The sequence below is a fragment of the Nelumbo nucifera genome, chromosome 7, assembly GCF_055504915.1.
Source record: "Nelumbo nucifera cultivar China Antique chromosome 7, China Antique-T2T, whole genome shotgun sequence".
Classification (NCBI taxonomy): domain Eukaryota; kingdom Viridiplantae; phylum Streptophyta; class Magnoliopsida; order Proteales; family Nelumbonaceae; genus Nelumbo; species Nelumbo nucifera.
Genome location: NC_142655.1, coordinates 39,836,633 through 39,859,904, shown reverse-complemented (window position 1 = coordinate 39,859,904; position 23,272 = coordinate 39,836,633). Strand labels below are relative to the sequence as shown.

The 23,272-nt window shown below is 41.0% G+C and overlaps 1 pseudogene; it reads left to right on the top strand.

The window, feature by feature from the left end:
• The first annotated feature begins 13,659 nt into the window (after positions 1 to 13,659).
• Positions 13,660 to 23,272, top strand: part of LOC109114171 (uncharacterized) — a 34,664-nt pseudogene continuing 25,051 nt past the window's right edge.

Sequence of the window (23,272 nt, the reverse complement as noted above, 5' to 3'; positions counted from 1 at the left end):
ATTGCAAACGGATCATTTGCAAAATTGCTTGATGACAACAAGTTGAAGGGCCCAAACTATGCCGATTGGTACAAGAACCTTATGCTGGTCCAAACTTCTAAAAAGTTAGATAAAGTGGCAAAGAATCCTGCCCCGGAGCATCCGGGTGATAGGGTTTCTGAGGCCCGAAGGAGAGACTATCAGGAATGGGAGGAGAAAAACTCCCTTGCCCGATGTTACATCATTGCCTCCTTGGACAACTCAATACAGAGGCAGTTCGATCAGATCGAACTTTCCAAGGACATATTGGACAGTCTCAGGATGATGTATGAAGAGCAGAATCGTTCTACTCGACAAAAGGTCTTGAAACAGTTCATGACCGCACAAATGTCCAAGGGCCAACAAGTTCAGGACCATTGTCTTTGGATGATGGGATACATCAACGAACTGGAGGCTCTTGGATCCGGGCTGGACCTTGCAACCCAGATAGATGCTATCCTTAATTCTTTGCCTCCTTCCTTTAATCCGTTCATCATGAACTATAACATGAACAAGCTGAATTTCAGCTTGCAAGAGCTCAGCAATATGTTGCAAAGAGCTAAAAAACTGATTAAAAAGGATGAGCCTGTAGCTATGCTTGTTGAAGCTAGCAAGACAGGCAAAGAAGCCTCAGAAAAAAGCTACTAAGGGCAACAAGAAGAAGAAAGACAAAGCATCGGATGTCTGTCACTTCTGCAAGAAGATCGGCCACTGGAAAAGGAACTGTCCTGCCTACCTGGAATCCAAGAAAGGTAATTTCAAAACTTGTGTTATAGAAACCAATCTATTAGTGGCTTCTGTGTCCTGGTGTATTGACTCCGGGGCTTCAACTCATGCGTGTAACTCACTGCAGGGGTTCAAGGTAAGCAGAAGGCTGAGTGGAGGAGAACTCACGCTCTACTTGGGGACTACTGCAACTATTGCAGCCGCAGCCATAGGAACCGTGGAGTTACTTTTTAGAGAACGAACTATTGTACTGAAAGATTGTCTTTATGTACAAAATTTAAGAAGAAATTTGATTTCTGTCTCAAAACTGTGTGCAAATGGTTATTCTGCCTTCTTTAGTAATACGATTACTATTAAAAGAAATAACAGATTCATCGCATACGGGGAACTGGAGAACGGTCTCTATGTTCTACATCCTTCTCTAGAAACTAATATAACCGAAACTACGTCGGTTGAAATCCCCAAGAAGAGAGCCCGTGATACAGTTAATCCCACGTGTCTGTGGCATTATTGACTTGGCCACATCGGTGTTGACCGAATCACAAGGTTGGTAAAGGATGGTCCTTTGGATTTTCTAACTGTAGAAGATCTTCCCACTTGTGAGCCTTGCCTACAAGGCAAGATGACGAAACAGCCATTTAACGGTAAGCCTGAAAGATGTACAGGCACACTTGACCTTATACAAACTGATGTATGTGGTCCCCTGAGTATTAGGACACGGAATCAACACGTGTATTTCATCACCTTTATAGATGATTTTTCACGATATGGTTACGTGTACCTAATGAGACACAAGTATGAATCTTTTGAAAAGTTCAAAGAGTTCAAACAAGAGGTCGAGAAATAGTTAGGAAGAGAAATTAAAGCCCTTCGATCAGATCGATGTGGCGAGTATATCTCTAATGAATTCATGGACTACTTAATGGAAAATGGGATAGTATCACAATTAGCTCCTCCTGCTACACCACAACTTAACGGTGTTTCAGAGAGGAGGAATAGGACCTTATTGGATATGGTCCGGTCGCTTCTCATACACTCAAAGTTACCTACATCCTTTTGGGGTTACGCATTAGAGACTACGATTTATGTGCTGAATCGGGTTCCAACCAAATCGGTTCCGAATACTCCATATGAACTTTGGACCGGAAGGAAACCAAGTGTCAGACACTTGAAGATCTGGGGTTGTTCAGCACACGTTAAAAGAACGAGAGCAGACAAGTTGGAATCCAAGACCAGTCGTTGCCTATTTGTAGGCTACCCAAAAGGCTCTGTAGGTCAGCTATTCTATGACCCAAGTGAGCAGAAATTGTTCTGTTGTCGTAATGCACAATTCTTGGAAACCGATTACATCCTGAACACCCATCGTCAGGAAGTTGTTCTTGATGAGGAGAGGTCAGGAGTAGTGGGAGATGTCCCACAAGTTCCAGGTAGTGACCAACCTAGAAGATCCACTCGGGTATCCAGGCCACCAGTCCGTTATGGTTATGACCAGGATAGTTACCTGGTGGAAACCTTGACTAGTGAGGAGAATCCCGTGACTTACGCGGAAGCTATGTTGGACTTAGATTCCCAGAAGTGGGTGGAGGCCATGAGAGCAGAGATTGACTCAATGGAGACCAATGAAGTCTGAACTCTAGTAGATCCACCCTCCGGGGTAAAAGCAACCGGTTGCAAATGGATTTACAAGAGGAAGAAGGGCCCCGATGGTAGGGTTGAGACCTTCAAAGCTCGTCTAGTGGCGAAAGGGTACACTCAGAAAGAGGGCATCGATTATGAGGAAACCTTTTCGCCTGTGGCCATGCTTAAATCCATTAGGATCCTGCTAGCTATAGAAGCATACCATGATTATGAGATTTGGCAGATGGATGTCAAAACTGCATTCCTGAATGGAAATCTTACTGAAAATATCTATATGCAGCAGCCGCAAGGCTTCATCGCTGCAGGTCAAGAAACCATGGTATGTAAACTTAATACTTAAGCAAGCTTCTTGAAGTTGGAACATCTGTTTTGACTCTGCCGTCAAATCGTTGGACTTCAAGCAGAATCCAGATGAACCATGTGTCTATAGGAAGTACTGTGGAGATAAGGTTACCTTCTTGGTTTTGTATGTAGATGACATTCTACTCATTGGGAATGATGTAGGAATGTTAACTACGGTGAAAGTATGGCTTTTCACAGCAATTCGCCATGAAAGATCTTGGAGTAGCCTTCTATATACTAGGTCTTCGACTCTATAGAGATTGATCGAAGCGGATAATAAGATTATCCCAATCTGCTTACATTGACAAAATAGTCAAAAGATACAACATGGACTTCAAGAAAGGAAATGTTGCTTTCAGGCACGAAATCACTCTCTCCAAGAAGATGTCTCCCAAGACTTCTGAGGAGATTGATGGCATGAAAGACGTTCCCTACGCCTCTGTCATAGGGAGCATCATGTATGCTATGCTGTACACTCGTCCTGACATTGCGCAGGCAGTGAGTGTAGTAAGTAGATTTTAGGCCAACCTAGGGCAGGAGCACTGAACAACCAGTTTATTGTAAATGAATAAAAGTGCATATTTGATTCATGTTCCCTTGGTATGTTTCTGTGTAATACCTTTAAACTGGACACTTAATGAGACTCGTGTTAGTTTAGAATGTTCACCGCCAGTGGGTCGGTCTGGGGGGACCTATCCTGATAAGGCTGACACTGTGGTGCCACCGAGTCGGTTGTGGTGGCCTGTCTCAACTGCCAGGGTGAAACCCTAGGCACATACAGTGTAGGATAAATTGAATCTTTGAACTGGACCAGATTTCCAGTATTGCCCTGGACCTTGGAGATTAATGGGCAAAACTGGAATGTTACACCCGACCCCTAGACTCGATTATGATACTGCACTGGGTGTCGGATTAGGCTGTCTTTGATGTACCAATCAGTGAGATCCTTAGCGGGGGTCAAAACCTGGGTATGTTGGGACACTCTGAGAATTTATCTGAGTGGGTGATCATAGTGACAGGATCAGCCCCTTTGTCGGACAAAGGTAATGATCGGGGATGCACTCTCACTGATGGAAACCAAGACTGCCAGCAGCCGATTTCAATCGTTGAGATTTGTTTTGCAAAGTATATTTTATATGAGATATAAAAGTATATATATTATGGTTTCTAAAAGGTTTGCAAAAGGTTTTAATTCCCAAGATCTTTATAAGCAGAGAATGCAACACTGTTCCTTGCAGCCGAGGGAGAGGTCGTCTCTTGTCGGGCAGTGTATGATCATTATGGGCTGAGAGGTTAAGTGTAAGACCATTGAGGATAATGCATGATGGGCTAATCTTGCATCTGCCCACAGTCCTTGGGTGTTACAAGGTGGCTTGGCCTAGGGACCACTTAGGGTAATTGTTGGGTCCATAAAGCCCATTTGATGGGTTTCAGGGGGTGCACTATCTATAACAGTGTATTCGGCCAGGGCTTGTTACAAAGGATGGGATGAACACATGTGGCTGATGTGTATTCGGCCAGGCCTTGTTACAAGGAAGCCCAACTGGGCAATTGTTAGGAAGGTTAAGTGAGCACATAAGCTTAATGGGCCTAAAGCCCATTTCAAACTGGGCTATTTAATTAGTTAAATATGGGGCGAATTCTGAGACGGATTAGCAGATAGGATAGGGTTTTAACCCTATCCACTCAGAGAGTCCAGATCTGAATGTGATTCAGATCTAGAAACCTCCTAATGAGATTAGGAGAAAGCTAATCTAATATGCAGATAACATAAGGGTTTATCCTTATCACCTAAGGGGATGTCTGATCCAAATTAGATTTGGATGAGCAAGTCCTAATTGGATCAGGAGCTGATCCTTTAGGGTTACAAGAAAAGAAAGGGGCGGCAGCCTTTTGTAGAGATTATTCACATCCTCTTTAGTGCTGAAAATACAGATGAAAGAATTAAGCAACCCTGCAGAATTCTTTCTTGCCGCCTCCTTGTTCTTGTTGCCCTGTTTGCCAGTTCGATCTCCAGTTGTGGGAGAAGTCAAGATTCGATCTTGACATCAGTTCTTTGAGAAAGAATTGATAGGAAGTTGTGCTCACATGCCATCCTACTATTTCTTGCGAAGGATAGAATTCTTGGAGAAGAATACTGCTAATTCTGCTCCATCCTACACTACGCCATCTTTAGTGGGAGCAGTCTTTGGATCCATCCTTGGGTGTGAACACCTTCGTTGGGGGTTACTGTTTCTCCGTATCCGGTATAATCCTCTCCTACTCCTTTTGGTTCAGATCTGGTTCAGAGCTATGGTTCAAGAATGATCATTGAAAATATGATTTTCTAAATTGGGAATGCGATTCCCTGTTATGGTCTCATCATCTCGCTACACCACAATTAAATGGTGTGTCCGAGAGGAGGAACCATACCTTATTGGATATGGTCCAATCACTTCTCTTCCACTTGGAATTACGTACATCATTTTGGGGATACGCATTGGAGACTATGATTTATGTGCTAAACCGGATTCCAACCTAATCCGTTCCGAAAACTACCTATGAGCTTTGGACCGGTAAAAAAACAAGTGTGAAACACTTGAAGATTTGGGGTTGTCCGGCACATGTTAAAAGAAGTAGTGCTAACAAATTGGAATCTAAAACTAGTTGCTACTTATTTGTAGGTTACCCCAAAGGCTCTATAGGTTATCTATTCTCTGATCCGAAAGAACAAAAGGTGTTTTGTAGTCAAAATGCCTATTTCAGAGAACAAGATTACATCCTAGAGAATCTTCAGCAAGAAGTTGTTCTTGATGAGGAGAGTCCAGGAGTAGTGGGAGATGTCCCATAAGCTCCAAATACTCAACCTAGAAAGTCTTCCCAGGTATCCAGGCCTCCAGTTTGTTATGGTTATGACCAAGAGAGTTACATGGTGGAAGCCAAGACAAGTGAGGAAGATCCCACGACTTATGCAGAAGCTATGTTGGACATAGATTCCTTGAAGTGGGTGGATGCCATGAAAGCCGATATGGACTCGATGGAGACCAACAAGGTTTAGACTCTTGTAGACCATGAGAAGATGGACTCAAGGGTGAAAACAATTGGTTGTAAGTGGATTTACAAGAGGAAGAAGGGCCCAGATGGTGACATTCAGACTTATAAAGCTTGTCTTGTAGCGAAAGGGTACACTCAGAAAGAGGGAATCGACCATGAGAAGACCTTTTCGCCAATGGCTATGCTAAAGTCTATTAGGATCTTGCTAGCTGTAGCAGCATACCATAACTATGAGATTTGGCAAATGGATGTCAAAGTTGCATTACTGAATAGAGATCTTACTAAAGATATCTATATGCAGTAACTGCAAGGTTTCATTCAGCAGGTTAGGAACACATGGTATGCAAACTTAACTGATCGATATATGGACTGAAGCAGGCTTTTAGGAGTTAGAACATCCGATTTGACTATTGTCAAACAGTTTGACTTTGAGCAAAATCTGGATGAACCCCATGTTTACAGGAAGACCAGTGGGGATAAGGTTACGTTCTTGGTTCTGTATGTATATGACATTCTACTCAATGGGAATGATGTAGGAATGTTAACTACGGTGTAAGTGTGGCTTTCACAGAAATTCCCCATGAAAGATCTTGGAGAAGCGAACTATATCTTGGAACTTCGGCTCTATAGAGCTAGATCGAAGAGGATGATAGGATTATCCAAGTTTACTTACATTGACAAATTGTTAAGAGATAAAGTATGGAGAACTCCAAGAAAGGAAATGTTCCTTTCAGGCATGGAGTCACTCTCTCCAAGGGTATGTCTCCCAAGACTCCTGAGGAAATTGAGGGCATGAAGGAGATTCCCTATGCCTCAGCCATAGGGAGCATCATGTATGCAATGCTATGCACTCGTCTTGACATTGCTCAAGCAGTGAGTGTAGTAAGTAGATACCAGTCTAACCTAGGAAAAGAACAATGGACAACTATGATAAACATACTGAAATACCTCCGAAGGACAAAAGAGTTTTGTCTAGTAATCGATAGTAGTTCACTACAGATCCAAGGGTATACTGATGCCGACTTCTAGTCAGATCTAGATGATAGAAAGTCTACATCTGGGAACATCTTTACAATGGGGACCTATGCAGTTAGCTGGAAAAGCAGTAAATAAGGTTCCATCGCAGATTCCATAACCAAAGCCAAATACATTGCCGCAAGTGAAGCTGCTAAAGAAGCCGTCTAGATGAAGAAGTTCACTTAGGAATTAGGAGTAGTTCCGTCCAACACATCACCCATTCCACTATTGTGTAACAACAATGGAGCTATAGCTCAGGCTAAGGAGCTAAGGGCCTAGTCAAAGCCGAAGCACAATGAGAGGAAGTACCATATATTACGGGGCATAGTTGGTAGAGGGGATGTCTTGATTTAGAAAGTAGTGCCAGCAGAGAGTGTGCCAGAGCCATTGACTAAGCCACAGACACGCAAAGTGTTTGAGAAAACACATGGAAAGTATGGTACTTCGGCATGTTCCCAATTGGACCTAAGTGAAGGTGGAAGTTGTTAGATAGTGAATGCCCTTAACATCAATCAGTTCCATGTACATTATGACATTTTTTGTAAATGAATAAAGTACATAATTGATTCATGTCATTGTGTTGTGTTTCTGTGTAATACCCTTAACTAGACACTTATGAGACTCATGTTAGTTTAGAATCTTCATAACTGTTGGATAGATCTAGGGAGATTTATCCTACCAAGGCTGACACTGATGTACTGCCTAGTTGGTTGGGGTAGCATGTCTCAGCTACCAGGGTGATACCTGAGGTACACGCAGTGTGGGTTTCCTTGACACCCTAAATTGAACCAAATTCCAGTATTGCCCTGGACTGTTAGACAGTGTAGGCCCTTAGCTCCAATCGAAATGATGTACCTTATGACATTTAATGTAAATGAATAAAGTACATATTTGATTCAAGTTATTGTGGTGTGTTTCTGTGTAATACCCTTAAACTGGACACATATGAGACTCGTGTTAGTTTAGAATGTTCATAGTCGTTGGATATGTCTGGGGAGATTTATCCTGCCAAGGCTAACATTGATGCGCCGCCAAGTTAGTTGGGGTAGCTTGTCTCAGCTACTAGGGTGAGACCCGAGGTACATGCAGTGTAGGTTTACTTGAAACCCTGAACTAGACCAGATTTTCAGTATTGCTCTGGACCGTGGAGATTGATGGGCAAAATTGGAAAGTTACACCTGACACCTAGACTTGCTTGTGATACTACACTAAGTGTCGGATTGGGCTGTCTTGCCAATCAGGGAGATCCTTAGAGGGAGTCAAAACCTGGGTATGTTGGGACAGTTTGAGAATTCATCTGAGTGGGTGATCATAGTGACAGGATCGGCCCCTTTGTTGGACAAAGGTAATGATCGGGGATGCACTCTCTCTGATGGAAACCAAGACTGCCGGCAGCCGATTTCAATCATTGAAATTTGTTTTGCAAAATATATTTATATACGGATATACATATATATATATATATATATACATATATATATATATACATATATATATATATACATATATATATATATATATATATATATATTATGGTTTCAAAATGTTTGCAAAAGGTTTTAATTCCCAGGATCCATATGAGTCGAGAGTGCAACACTGTTCCTTGCAGCCGAGGGAGAGGTCCTCTCTTGTCGGGCAGTATTTGATCATTATGGGTTGAGAGGTTAAGTGTAAGACCATTAAGGGTAATACCTGATGGGCTAATCTTGCATCTGTCCACAGTCCTTGGGTTTTTATACGGTGGCTTGGCCTAGGGACCACTTGGTGTAAGTGTTGGGCCCATTAAGGGCCCATGGTAATGGGCTCTGGGGTTCATTGTCCATAACAGTGTATTCGGTCAGGCCTTATAATAAAGAAGCCCAATTGGGTAGATCAATGTTTGGGTCCCACGCCATACAAAGAAGCCCAACTGGGCAGCAGTTTGGAGGGTTACTGAGCACATGAACTTATTGGGCCTAAAGCCCATTTCGAACTAGTCTAATATGATTAGTTAAAAAAGGGTGGATCTAGGATTTGGATCAGTAGATAGGATAGGGAGTTATCCCTATCCACTCAGAGAGTCTAGATCCAAATAGAGATTTGGATCTGGAAACCTCTTAATGAGATTAGAAGAGCTGATCTAATCTGTAGATAAGATAAAGATCTTTCCTTATCACTTAAAGAGAGTCCAGATTCAAATAAGGATTTGAATCAGGAAACTCCAAATAGGATTAGGAGCTGATCTCTTTAAGTCTATAAAAGGAGGAGGGGGCGAACCATTCAACACATCTCAAAACCCCAGTCATCAGATCTTAGATCACATAGAGAGAAGACAGCAACAGTGTGACTGCGCCATCTTCTCCCTGCGTTCTCCTCCAATTGCCACCAATTGCCAGTTCGATCTCCATTCTTGTAGGAGCGATCAAGAAAAGTTCTTGATATCAGTCTTTGGAGAAAGGCTGATATGAAGTTGTGCTCACAGCCTCCATCGAATTCTTGCTGAAGGGTTCGGTTCTTGGGAAGAACACTGTTGATTCTGCTCCACCCTACACTGTGTCATCTTCAATGGGAGCAATCTTTGGAGATTTCTTTGGGCGTGAACACCTTCATTGGGAGTTACTGCTACTCTATATCAGGTATATCTCTCCTACTTTTTGGTTTCAGATCTGGTCCGGTTCTTGGTTCAAGATTGATCCTTGAAAATGCAGATTTTCTAAAACAAGGAATGTGATTCTCAAATGGGAGAGAGAGAAATTTTTGAAATTTCACCTAACCTACTTGTAGGGCTCGGGCATCCATATGATGGATCTCTTATCCCTTTAGTGGTATCAGAGCCATGGTTCAAATGGGCAGAAGGCGTTCTACCCGATTTGCGCAAATTAGGGTTTTTTTGGGAAATCGGTTCCCAGTTACAGGGCGAATGATCTGAAATTAATTCTTTATAAATCTGAATTTTATTTAGAATTGTTCTTTATAATTTTCTTGATTTATGGGTTGTTCCTACAAAGGAGATCGAATTCTTTATTGGCACAGGATATCTGCGATTTTGCAATTCTATTAATTTTGGTTTGTAATTATTTTTTTTTAATTTCTAGACTGAATGTATAGGAATTCGATATGATGTAATATTAATAGAAATCGCAATCTATGATTTACAGTTTATGAAACTGCAACCAATGATCTAACGATTGTTTTGCAGGTTTGAGATGTGTGAACAGCCCTGTTACTGATTCTTGTTTATTCTTTAATCAGTAAATTTAATTTTAGATCATTTTCTTGAATTAATTCTTTAAGTAAAAATCAAACCCTAGACCCATTCGAACCAGATTGGTCCGAACTGGTTGGACGGAATCTTGGTTAGATGGAGGCTGATGTCAGCCCTAATTTCTCACTTTTGGGTCAAGGGATTGATGGTTAATTATGAGATTTAAACTACTAAAGCCCACTAATTGCAAAAAAGCTATATGGGCCGAACTGCTTAAGCCTATTCAGCCCATATACCTAGATAATATTAATCAGTAATGTTATAGATTAAAATGGGCTTTAATAATGGGATTTACAAATATTAGTTGATTGGATCAATTCTATCCTTGCATGTGATGTATGGATGTGTGATGTACAACGTTCATGGGCCATAAGTACTTGGCCCATGCTGATACGATAGTGGCTCTTGCGCACACCATGGCTGAATGCACATCATTGCCATGGTGTCCCTAAAGATCATTGGATGATGATCTCCCTCAGTGGTGGGCCCCACACCTCCCTAAAGAGGATCCGTGCGGAATCCTAGCCGTTTAGGGCCCACCTAAATCTGGCTTTATGAAAGTTAGTGGGAGCCACTTTGGTTTGACCTAAATTAAACTAGGGTGTAATAACTTTGTTCCCTCTTGCAATATGAGCGAATGTGAAAGGGAGATTCATATGATGAACTCTCTAAAGGCCTTCCATCATTAGCATGAAGATGGGTCCTTTTGTAATGAGGAAACACACCATAAAATTGGGCTATCCATTTGCTACTGGATCAATTGGAATGTTTCATAAGATGATAGGGGCATCATAGACCGATGTGGGAGGGGCGTCATATCCCACTCTTGAGGTAGCCTTCGAACTAAACTCTGGTTTGATTCAATTACTTCCTATTTTTCATGGCTTTCCATGTGAGGACCCACATAAACATCTTAAGGAATTCCATGTTGTCTGTTCAAGCATGAAACCACAGGGTATGACTAAGGACCGGTTAGATAGTTTTTGTATGCCCTTAGCTTCAATCAGAATGATGTACATTATGAGTTTATTATAAATGAATAAAGTACATATTTGATTCATGTTCTTGTGGTGTGTTTCTGTGTAATACCCTTAAACTGGACAATTAATGAGACTCGTGTTAGTTTAGAATGTTCACAGCCAGTGGGTTGGTCTGGGGAGACCTATCCTGATAAGGCTGACACTGATGTGCCACCAAGTGGGTTGGGGTGGCCTGTCTCAGCCGCCAGGATGAGACCCAATGCACATGCAGTGTAGGATTATTTGAATCTTTGAACCAGACCAGATTTCCAGTATTGCCCTGGACCTTGGAGATTAATGGGCAAAACTAGAAAGTTACACCCGACCCTTAGACTCGATTATGATACTACACTAAGTGTCGGATTAGGCTATCTTTGATGTACCAATCAATGAGATCCTTAGCGGGAGTCAAAACCTAGGTATGTTGGGACAGTCTGAGAATTCATCTGAGTGGGTGATCATAGTGACAGGATCAACCCCTTTGTCGCACAAAGGTAATGATCGGGGATGCACTCTCTCTGATGGAAACCAAGACTGCCGGCAGCCGATTTCAATCGTTGAGATTTGTTTTGCAAAATATGTTTTATATGAGATATAAAAGTATAGATATTATGGTTTCCAAAATGTTTGCAAAAGGTTTTAATTCCCAGGATCCATATAAGAAGAGAGTGCAACACTGTTCCTTGCAACCGAGGGAGAGGTCCTCTCTTGTCGGGCAGTGTTTGATCATTATGGGCTGAGAGGTTAAGTGTAAGACCATTGAGGGTAATATCTGATGGGCTAATCTTGCATCTACCCACAGTCTCTGGGTGTTACAAGGTGGCTTGGCCCAGGGACCACTTAGGGTAAGTGTTGGGCCCATAGAGCTCATTTGATGGGTTTCAGGGGGTGCACTGTCCATAACAGTTTATTCAGCTAGGCCTTGTAACAAAGATTGGGCCGAACCCATGTGGCTGATGTGTAGATCAATGCTTGGATCCAACGCCATACAAGGAAGTCCAACTGGGCAGCAGTTAGGAAGGCTAATTGAGCACATAACCTTAATGGGCCTAAAGCCCATTTTGAACTGGGCTAATTTAATCTGTTAAATAAGGGGCAAATTCTGAGATTGGATTAGCAGATAGGATTGGGTCTTAACCCTATCCACTCAGAGAGTCTAGATCTGAAAGTGATTCAGATTTGGAAACCTCCTAATGAGACTAGGAGAAGGGTAATCCAATCTGCAGATAAAATATGGGTTTACCCTTATGACTTAAAGGGAAGTTTGATCCAAATATGATTTGGATCAGCAACTCCTAATGGGATTAGGAGCTGATCCCTTTAAGGCTATAAAAGGAAGAGGGGGCGGCAGCCTTTAGACACACAACACAAGTCCTTCACTTGTCTTCAAAGCTGAAATCACAGAAGAGAGAATTCAGTACATCTGCGAAAATTCTCTCTTGCCGCCTCTTTCCTGCTACCGCCTCACCTGCCAATTCGACCTCCAGTTCAGTGGGAGAAATGAAGATTCGATCTTGACATCAGTTTCTTGTGAAGGGACTAATAGGAAGCTGTGCTCACGTGCCATCCTGCTATTTCTTGTGAAGGATTAGGTTCTTGGAGAGAACACTGCTGATTCTGCTCCATCCTACACTATGCCGTCTTCAGTGGGAGCAGTTTTTGGATCCTTCCTTGGGTGTGAACACCTTCGTTGGGAGAAATTATTTCTCTGTATCAGGTATAATCCTCTCCTACTATTTTTTTTTCAGATTTGGTTCGATTCATGGTTCAAGATTGATCTTTGAAAAATATTATTTTTCTAAAATAGGGAATGCGATTCCCAGTTGAGGGGAGATAAATTTTTGAAATTCGCCCACCTTATTCTGCAAGATTTGGGCGTCCATACGATGGATCTCTCACTCCTTTCATTGCGTGCATAGGATCCTTTTGGATGATGCTGCCAAACCAGTTAGAGAACCACAAAGAGAACTCAACCTGGTAATGAAAGAAACATTGCCCGTGATCATTGCGAAAGGGTTGATTGAAGAACAAGAGGAACGGCTCATCAAAGTTTTGAAAGAACATAAGGAGGCGATTGGTTGGACCTTAGCTGAAATAAAAGTGGTCAGCCCCTCAATTTGCATGCACAGGATTCTTTTGGAAGGTGGCGCCAAACTAGTTAGAGAATCGCAAAGAAAGCTTAACCTAGTAATGAAAGAAGTGGTGATGAAATAAATACTTAAGTTGTTAGATGAAGGGATAATGTACTCAATTTCGGATAGTAAATGGGTAAGTCCTATACATATTGTACTCAAGAAAACTAGGATAACCATGGTAAAAAATTAAAATAATGAACTAATCCCAATGAGGGTACAAAGTGGCTGGCGTATGGTAATTGATTTTCGAAAACTTAATTTGGCCACTCGAAAGGACCACTTTCCCTTACCCTTCATCGATCAGATGTTAGAAAGATTAGCAGGTAAGGCCTTCTTTTGTTTTCTCGATGGATTCTCAGGATATTATCAGATAGTTATTGCCTAGGAGGACCAAGAGAAAACAACTTTCACTTGCCAATTCGGTACCTTTGCTTACAGATGGATGCCTTTTGGTCTGTGTAACGCTCCGGGCACTTTTCAAAGATGCATGATAAGTATATTTTCTGATTTTATTGAGAAGTGCATTAAAGTTTTCATGGACAATTTTACTGTTTATGGTGATTCGTTTGATGACTGCTTAAGTAATTTAAGTAAAATTCTGAATCGATGTGTAGAGACAAATCTTGTTTTGAATTATGAAAAATGCCAATTTATGGTAAAGGAAGGCATTGTGTTGGGACACGTTATTTCGGCTAGAGGAATAGAGGTTGACAAGGCCAAGATTGATTTAATTGTGAGCTTACCTTACCCTACAAATTTTAGGGAAGTTCGTTCCTTTCTTGGACATGCAGGTTTCTATCGTAGGTTTATCAGAGACTTTTCAAAAATTGCCCTACCATTGTCCAATTTGCTTCAGAAGGATGTGCCTTTCGATTTTGGAGATGAGTGCAAGGAAGCATTTGACAAGCTCAAGAAACTATTAACAACTGCACCCATTATTCAACCACCTGATTGGAACTTGCCCTTTGAGATCATGAGCGATGCAAGCAACTATGCGGTAGGGGCTGTTTTAGGTCAATGAGTTGATGGGAGGAGCCACATCATCTACTATGCTTCAAAAGCATTGAATGTTGCATAGTGCAACTACACAACCACTAAAAAGGAGCTATTACCAATTGTGTTTGCTTTAGATAAATTTTGATCATATTTGCTTAGCTCTAAAGTAATTGTATTTTCTGATCATGCGGCTTTGAAATACCTGCTAGTGAAAAAGGAGTCAAAACTGAGGCTAATAAGGTGGATACTCTTGCTCCAAGAGTTTGATTTGGAGATTAATGATCGAAAGGGAGCTGAAAACTCGGTGGCGGATCATCTAAGTAGGTTGGTAAAAGATGAGGACTCCTCACCCATCTCTGAGTTGTTTCCTGATGAGCAACTGTTTCACATAAAAGGTATGTTCCCTTGGTATGCTGATATTGTGAACTACTTGGTTACCGGAGTTTTGCCTAATTATCTTAGCAAGTCCATGAAGAATAAAATTAATATGAGGCAAAATATTATGTATGGGATGAACCCTATCTATGGAAATTCTGCTCTGATCAAGTAATTAGGAGGTGTGTCCCTGAGAATGAGCATATGTCAATTTTAAGCTTTTGTCATAATTATGCTTGTGGTGGTCATTTTGTGCCCAAGAGAACTGCTCTAAAGGTTTTAGATAGTGGGTTATATTGGGCAACCCTATTTAGAGATGCATACTTGTTTTGTAAAAATTGTGAAAGATATCAACAAACAAGTGCATTATCTCGCAGGAATGAAATGCCCCAAACCCCTATTCTTGTCTGCGAAATCTTTGATGTTTGGGGTATTGATTTCATGGAACCCTTTCCTCCCTCTTGTGGTTTTGTTTATATACTTTTGGCAGTTGACTATGTCTCAAAATGGGTGGAAGCAAAGGCCACCAGGACTAATGATTCTAAGTGTGTTGTAGGGTTTATCAAATCTAACATTTTCAGTAGGTTTGGCATTCCTCGAGCCATCATAAGTGATCAAGGGACCCACTTTTGCAATAGAGCTGTCAAAGTCTTTCTGAGGATGTTTGGGGTGCATCACCGAATCGCCACTACTTATCACCCCTAGACAAACGGACAAGCTGAAATTTCCAATAGAGAGGTGAAGTCCATTTTAGAGAAGACGGTGAATCCTGGAAGAAAGGATCGGAGCCTACGTCTAGATGACGCACTCTGGGCATATCGAACAGCATACAAAACACCGATAGGGATGTCCCCTTACAAGTTGATTTTTGGCAAATCTTGCCACTTACCGGTCAAAATTGAACATAGAGCCTATTGGGCAATCAAACGCTGCAATATGAACATGGAAGAAGCTGGCAAGGCAAGGAAGCTACAATTGCAAGAGCTGGAAGAGTTGCGGTTAGAAGCATATGAGAATTCGAAAATCTACAAAGAGAAGACCAAATTGTTCCATGATAATTTACTTTTAAGAAAACAATTTATAATTGGACAAAAGGTTTTATTGTACAATTCTCGACTCCAACTCATGCCAGGTAAGTTGCATTCTAGGTGGATGGGTCCATTTGTTGTTACTAATGTATTTACTTATGGTGCAGTAGAGATCAAAAGTCTCAATACAGGCAAGGTTTTCAAGGTGAATGGGCATCGATTGAAGTTGTTCCATGAGGATGCAAATGTCTCATCTACGGTAGACATCTCGTTGGACCTTCCTCATTATTCATCGAGTTAAGGAAGCAAAGGAGGATGTTGAGCATAACGATGTTAAACAATTGCTCTTGTGGGAGGCAACCCATTGTGTTTAGTTAATTTTGTTATTTTGTTTTGATTTCTGTGTTTTGCAGCTGATTCTATATCTGAAGGAACCCAACAAGGCATGCAGGAAAGTTCCCTCAAATCCTTCTACTATATGCATAACCACATACATTGGGGACAATGTATGCCTTAAGTGTGGGGGTATTAGGGAAATCTTATGGAATTTGGAGTAACCCTAGCATGCTTCGATCATCACTTCTTAACCTTTCCTTTCGAAATTTCTGCTCTCTGGAAACTAATCCTTGAATGATTTCAGACTATCAGGAATTATGTGCTTAGGCTGAATAGATAGGATAGGATGCAAGCATGACTAACAGAATTTTTGGCTGCATAAGATACCTCATTATTTTAATCGATCAATAGGCAAGATGCATACAAATTTAACCCGCACAAGTGTGTGCTTAATTTTCACCTAAATTTCTGTCAAACACAGTTTGATTATTCTAGAACTTGCTATGTTAGACATGTTGAGACCACGTTAATGAGTTCATGGATCAGAATGGTGATACCCTTGTGATTCTTGTGCAAAAAATAAAAAATAAAATAAAATAAAATTTCGTGACTAATGTGAGATGGAGAATAAAATGCACTCACATCCAGAAACAAAAGCAAGGGTGAGATGGAGCATAAAATGCACTCACCCTAAAACCCCAATCCTATTCTCACCCTCAGATCTTTGGAACTCATGCTAAGTGGTGGAGATGTGATACATAGCAAGCTTATGGTAATAACATACCTTGTTTTGTCCTAAGAAACAAAGAAAGGTAATTGAATTTGGCTGCGTTGGTTTGTTAAAATGATGGGTGCTTGTTCAGTCCAAGAATGTTCAGCCGGTGGAAGGCTTGTTTCCTTTACTGTCGATTTAAGTTGGGACCATGAGGAATGGTGATTTGAGATCACTCTTGGAAAAGTTAAAAGGGAGAAAGAAATGAAAATGGGAAGATTACCAAGTCTGGACCAAAGCATGCAATGGATCAGGCCTTATGTTGAGAGAAAGAGAGATTAAAAAAATCAGTAGGTAGTTTCTTTTGTTTTGCTTGAGATTTGCCTTGCCCGAGGACGGGCAAAGTTTAAGTGTGGGGGGATTTGATGAGACTAAAAAGTACCCTATTTTTATCCCCAAATACTCACTCTTTTCCATTAATTTTGCACTCAATTGGACTCATTAGTCTTGTACATCGATTCAAGGCAAGCAAAAGGCAATTGGAAGAAAATAAGGCGATTCGGATGATTTTGCACAGTTTCAGCACCATACAGTAATCTGGGCATAATTCTCAATTCTGGACTCCGATTTGGATAATTCAAGAGGCATCAGAAAGGTGAAAGAAAGGCCCACAACTTTTATGTTTTGGGTGTTGACAGATTCGGTCCGAATCGAAGACGAAACTGGGCCCTAAGTTAGAGCAAGTTCGCAGCAAAGCCCATTTCACAGTTGAAGCCCAATTCGTAGAAGAACCTTGTAGCAGCCCAAGATATTAAAGTAGCCCAACTCGAATTCAAGAGCCTAGAGTTCCAATTGGGAATGTAACCTCCAGGAAGAGATTCTTATTAGATTTAAATTTTGAATGTAATCCTATAAAGAGAAGAAGATTGGATTAGATCACTAGATAAGAGATAGGACAGGATTAGTTCAAAACAGATCAAGACTTGAAGTTAATCGCCTAGAAGAAGTAGGAGAGAGCCCTCCTCCTAAAGCTATATAAAGGGGGGGGGGGGGGGGGGTGGACCAGCTTTAGACATCACTCAATCAGTCCAATAATCAAGCATCAAACAACTCAAGCTACCAAGAAGATCAGTTCGGCCTACTGAGAAGCCAAACCTGGAGGGTTCGAAAAATCATGAGCAGCTAAACCTTTTCTTTTCTGGTTCAATGGGGGGAGGTTTGATTGTGTCATCGTGAGGTTCTGTATTTAACTCAAGTTTCTCGCTTTTTAATTCAAGTATTCATTGGCTCTTGTGCATATTCTCAATGGATGTTAATGTTAATTAGTCTGACAAAATAATTAATGTTGATTTTCCTACTGCTATCCATGGTTTGGTGATCCATAATTGTCATGAATAGTGGTACAAGTACCAATTAGGTTAATATCTTTCTGGGACAATTGTTCGTGATAGCCTTTGACCAATGCATTGACATGTTTTAACCTAAAGGGAATCAACAGAACAATATTCGATAATTGCAGCTATCTCAATTATTGTTATTTTGGTTTAACTGTTTTCACAAAGCTAAATGCTATCACTAATTGATATGGAACGCTATCATACCCAGTCGATTAGTGATAAGTGTTTATCGAATGCTGGGTTTGGTCAGCTGATTTAGGAAAACACAAGGTTTATTATGGCTATTCTAATAAATATAAGGTTAAATGCTTGAATTGCAAGACTGCCGAAGTTCGATGGCCAATTGACAAACCCGAACCCTTGAATCAGAATTCGGTAAGACTGATTTCTCTTGTTTGATATTGCTATTGCTTTCTTGTTCTTTTAGAATTTTTAATTATTTAATTTTCCCACTCTATTATATTGCGCATTCGGCTAAGAAATTATTCCCTAGCTCCCTGTGGGATTCGACCTAGTACCATTATTACTACAAAAATTTTATTGTGGGACTAGCATTAATTTTGAGGGCTTCGACAGCCTGTCAATATTGTCGTTTCAAAATGTTTGAAAAAGGTTTTATTTCATGAGATCGATGTGAGTAGAGAATGTAGTGAAGGGATGAGAGATCCATCGTATGGATGCCCAAATATTGCGGAATAAAGGGGCGAATTTCAAAAAAAATTTCTCTCCCTTTCAACTGGGAATCACATTCCCTATTTAGAAAATCATATTTTCAATGATCATTCTTGAACCATAGCTCTGAACCAGATCTGAACCAAAAGGAGTAGGAGAGGATTATACCTGATATGGAGAAACAGTAACCCCCAACGAAGGTGTTCACACCCAAGGATGGATCCAAAGACTGCTCCCACTGAAGATGGCGTAGTGCAGGATGGAGCAGAATCAGCAGTATTCTTCTCCAAGAATTCTGTCATTCGCAAGAAACAGTAAGATGGCACGTGAGCACAGCTTCCTATCAATTCTTTCTCAAAGAACTGATGTCAAGATCGAATCTTGACTTCTCCCACAACTGGAGATCAAACTGGCAAATAGGGCGGCAAGAACAAGGAGGTGGCAAGAAAGAATTCTGCAGGGTTGCTTAATTCTTTCTTCTGTGTTTTCAGCACTAAAGAGGATGTGAATAATCTCTACAAAAGGCGGCCGCCCCTTTCTTTTCTTGTAACCCTAAAGGATCAGCTCCTAATCCAATTAGGACTTGCTGATCCAAATCTAATTTGGATCAAACATCCCCTTAGGTGATAAGGATAAATCCTTATCTTATCTGCAGATTAGATTAGCTTTCTCCTAATCTCATTAGGAGGTTCCTAGATCTGAATCACATTCAGCTTTGGACTCTCTGAGTGGATAGGGTTAAGACCCTATCCTATCTGCTAATCCATCTCAGAATTCGCCCCATATTTAACTAATTAAATAGCCCAGTTTGAAATGGGCTTTAGGCCCATTAAGCTTATGTGCTCACTTAACCTTCCTAACTGCTACCCAGTTGGGCTTCCTTGTATGGCGTGGGACCCAAGCATTGATCTACACATCAGCCACATGGGTTCGGCCCAGCCTTTGTTACAAGGCCTGGCCGTATACACTATTATGGACAGTGCACCCCCTAAAACCCATCAAATGGGCTCTATGGGCCCATCACTTACCCTAAGTGGTCCCTGGGCCAAGCCACCTTGTAACACCTAGGGACTGTGGGCAGATGCAAGATTAGCCCATCAGGTATTATCCTCAATGGTCTTACACTTAACCTCTCAGCCCATACTGATCATACACTGCCCGACAAGAGAGGACCTCTCCCTCGGCTGCAAGGAACAGTGTCGCACTCTTTACTTATATGGATCCCGAGAATTAAAACCTTTTTGCAAACCTTTTAGAAACCATAATATATATACTTTTATATCTCATATAAAATATACTTTGCAAAACAAATCTCAACGATTGAAATCGGCTGCCAGCAGTCTTGGTTTCCATCAGTGAGAGTGCATCCCCGATCATTACCTTTGTCCGACAAAGGGGCTGATCCTGTCACTATGATCACCCACTCAGATGAATTCTCAAACTGTCCCAACATACCTAGGTTTTGACCCCCGCTAAGGATCTCACTGATTGGTACATCAAAGACTGCCCAATCCAATACCTAGTGTAGTATCATAATCAAGTATGGGGGTCGGGTGTAACTTTCCAGTTTTGCCCATCAATCTCCAAGGTCCAAGGCAATACTGAAAATCTGGTCCAGTTCAAAGATTCAATTAATCCTACACTGTATGTGCCTAGGGTCTCACCCTAGCAGCTGAGACAGGCCACCCCAACCGACTTGGCGGCACAACAGTGTCAGCCTTATCAGGATAGGTCTCCCAAGACCGACCCACTGGCTGTGAACATTCTAAACTAACACGAGTTTCATTAAGTGTCAAGTTCAAGGGTATTACACAAAAACATACCAAGGGAACATGAATCAAATATGCACTTTTATTCATTTACAATAAACTCATAAAGTACATCATTCTGATTGAAATTAAGGGCATACAAAACTGTCCAACATGCAACACTGTTCCATGCAACTGAGGGAGATGTCCTCTCTTGTCCGGCAGTGTTTGATCATTATGGGCTGAGAGGTTAAGTGTAAGACCATTGAGGGTAATACCTGTTGGGCTAATCTTGCATCTGCCCACAGTCCTTGGGTTTTCATAAGGTGGTTGGACCCAAGGACTATTTAGTGTAAATGTTGGGCCCATTAAGAGCCCATGGTGACGGACTCAGGGGTTCACTATCTCCTACAGTGAATTAAGCCAGGCCTTGTAACAAACGCTGGGCTAAACCCATGTGACAGATGTATAGATTAATGTTTGGGTCCCACACCATACAAAGAAGCCAATAGGGTAGTAGGTTAAGGGGTAAGTGAGCACATAAGTTTAATGGGCCTAAAGCCCAATTCAAAATAGGCTTAAATTAGTTATTTAAAAGGAGGTCAGATATGGTTTCTAATCTGATTTGGATTAGTTGAAAGGATAAGATAAGTCATAGCAATTTTAGAGTCCCGATCCAAATATCATATTTGGATCAAGAAACTCTCTCGTAATTAGATTAGGAGGCTGATCCAAAGAAGACTATAAATAGGGGGCGAATTCCTCAGTTTTAACACACAACAACCTGTAGAATTCTCTCCTTTTCTTGCCATCCCTATCCAGTTCGATCTCCTCTTAAGGGATTGATCAAGAAAGGTTCTTGATATTATTTTCATGGTTGAGGAAACAATTTGAAGATGTGCTCACCGGCCCCTGTTCGATTCTTGTTGAAGAATCCTGGTTCTTACTGAAGAGCAATCCTACTAAACCTGTTTCTTCACACATTGTGTCATATTCAGGGGAAGCGGATTTTGGTCTTCTCCTTGGGCATGAACACTTTCATTGGGAGTTATTACTACTTCATATCTGGTATTTCCTTCTCCTCCCTTTTGGTTTCAGATCTGGTCTTGTTTTGGGTTCAAGATTGATCATTGAAAATGCAGTTTTCAAAAATAGGTAATGCGATTCCTAGATGGGAGAGAGAAAAATTTTTGAAATTTCGCCCAAATTTTTGGGTTCGGCCATGCATATGGTGGATCTCTCGTCCCTTCTCTAGGGTGAGACATGAGGCACATGCAGAGTTGGTTTTTCTTGAAACATTGAATTGGACCAAATTCCAATATTTCCCTAGACCTTGGAGACAGATGGGCAAAACTGGAATGTTACACATGATACTGCACTAGGTGTCAGATTGGGCTGTCATTGATGTGCCAATCTGTGAGATCCTTAGAGGGCGTCAAAACCTGGGTATTTTGGGACAGTCAGAGAATTCGCCTGAGTGGGTGATCATAATGACAGAATCAGCCCCTTTGTCGGACAAAGTGAATGATCAGGAAAATGCACTCTCTCTGATGAAAACCTAAACTGCCGATAGTGAATTTCAAATGTGTTTGAAATTTGGTGTTGCAAAATATATTTGTATAGAGATATATTTATATATATATTATGGTTTCTAATTTTTTGTAGAAGGTTTTAATTCCCGGGATCCATGTGAGTAGAGAGTGCAACACTGTACCTTGCAACCGAGGGAGATATACTCTCTTATCGGGCAGTGTTTGATCATTAAGGGCTGAGAGATAAAGTGTAAGACCATTAAGGGTTATACCTGATGGGCTAATCATGCATCTGCCCATAGTCCTTAGGCCTTCATAAGATGGATGGACCCAATGACCATTTAGTGTAAATGTTGGGCCCATTAAGAGGCCATAGTGATGGACTCAGCGGTTCAATGTATTCAGTAGTGAATTTGGCCAGGCCTTGTAACAGAGGCTAGGCTGAACCCATGTGGCTGATGTGTAGATCAATGATAAGGTCCCATGCTATACAAAGAGAGCCAAGCTAGCCAGCATTAAAAGGAAGTGAGCTTAGATGCTAAATGGGCCTAAAGCCCATTTCAAATTGGGTTAATTGGATTAATTAAATAGGGGTGAATTGGGGTATGGATCCCCAAATAAGGACAAGTGGTTAACTCTTATCCACTTAAAGAGTCCATATCCAAATTGAGATTTTGATCAAGGAACTACTAATTTGATTAGGAATAGCTGATCTTTATCTATAGATAAGATAAAGGATTATCCTTTTCACTTAAAGAGTCCTGATCCAAATAGAGATTTTGATCAAGGAACTCCTAATTTGATTAGGAATAGCTGATCTTTATCTACAAATAAGATAAGGGAATATCCTTTTCAATTAAAGAGTCCAGATCCAAATAAAGATTTGGATCAGGAGACCTCTAATCAGATAAGGAGGTTGTCTCTTTAAGCCTATAAATAGAGAGCAGGGCGGACCTAGAAAAGATACACAACTAAGAAGACAATTCAGTTTGACTTTTTCAGCCTTCAGTTCTTTTTCTCCCTGCTCTTGCCTCCCTACCTTGTCAATCTCCCATTCTCGGAACTGATCAAGATTTGATCTTGATATTGTCTCTTACTAGAAGAAACAATTCTGAAGCTGTGCTCACTACCTGAAGGGATGAGAGATCCATCATATGGATAGCCGAACCCTTGATGAGACTAAAAAGTACCCTATTTTTATCCCCAAATATTCACTCTTTTTCATTAATTTAACACTTAATTGGAGATATGATAGGATTAGATTTAAATTTTGAATGTAATTCTATAAAGATAAGAAGATTGGA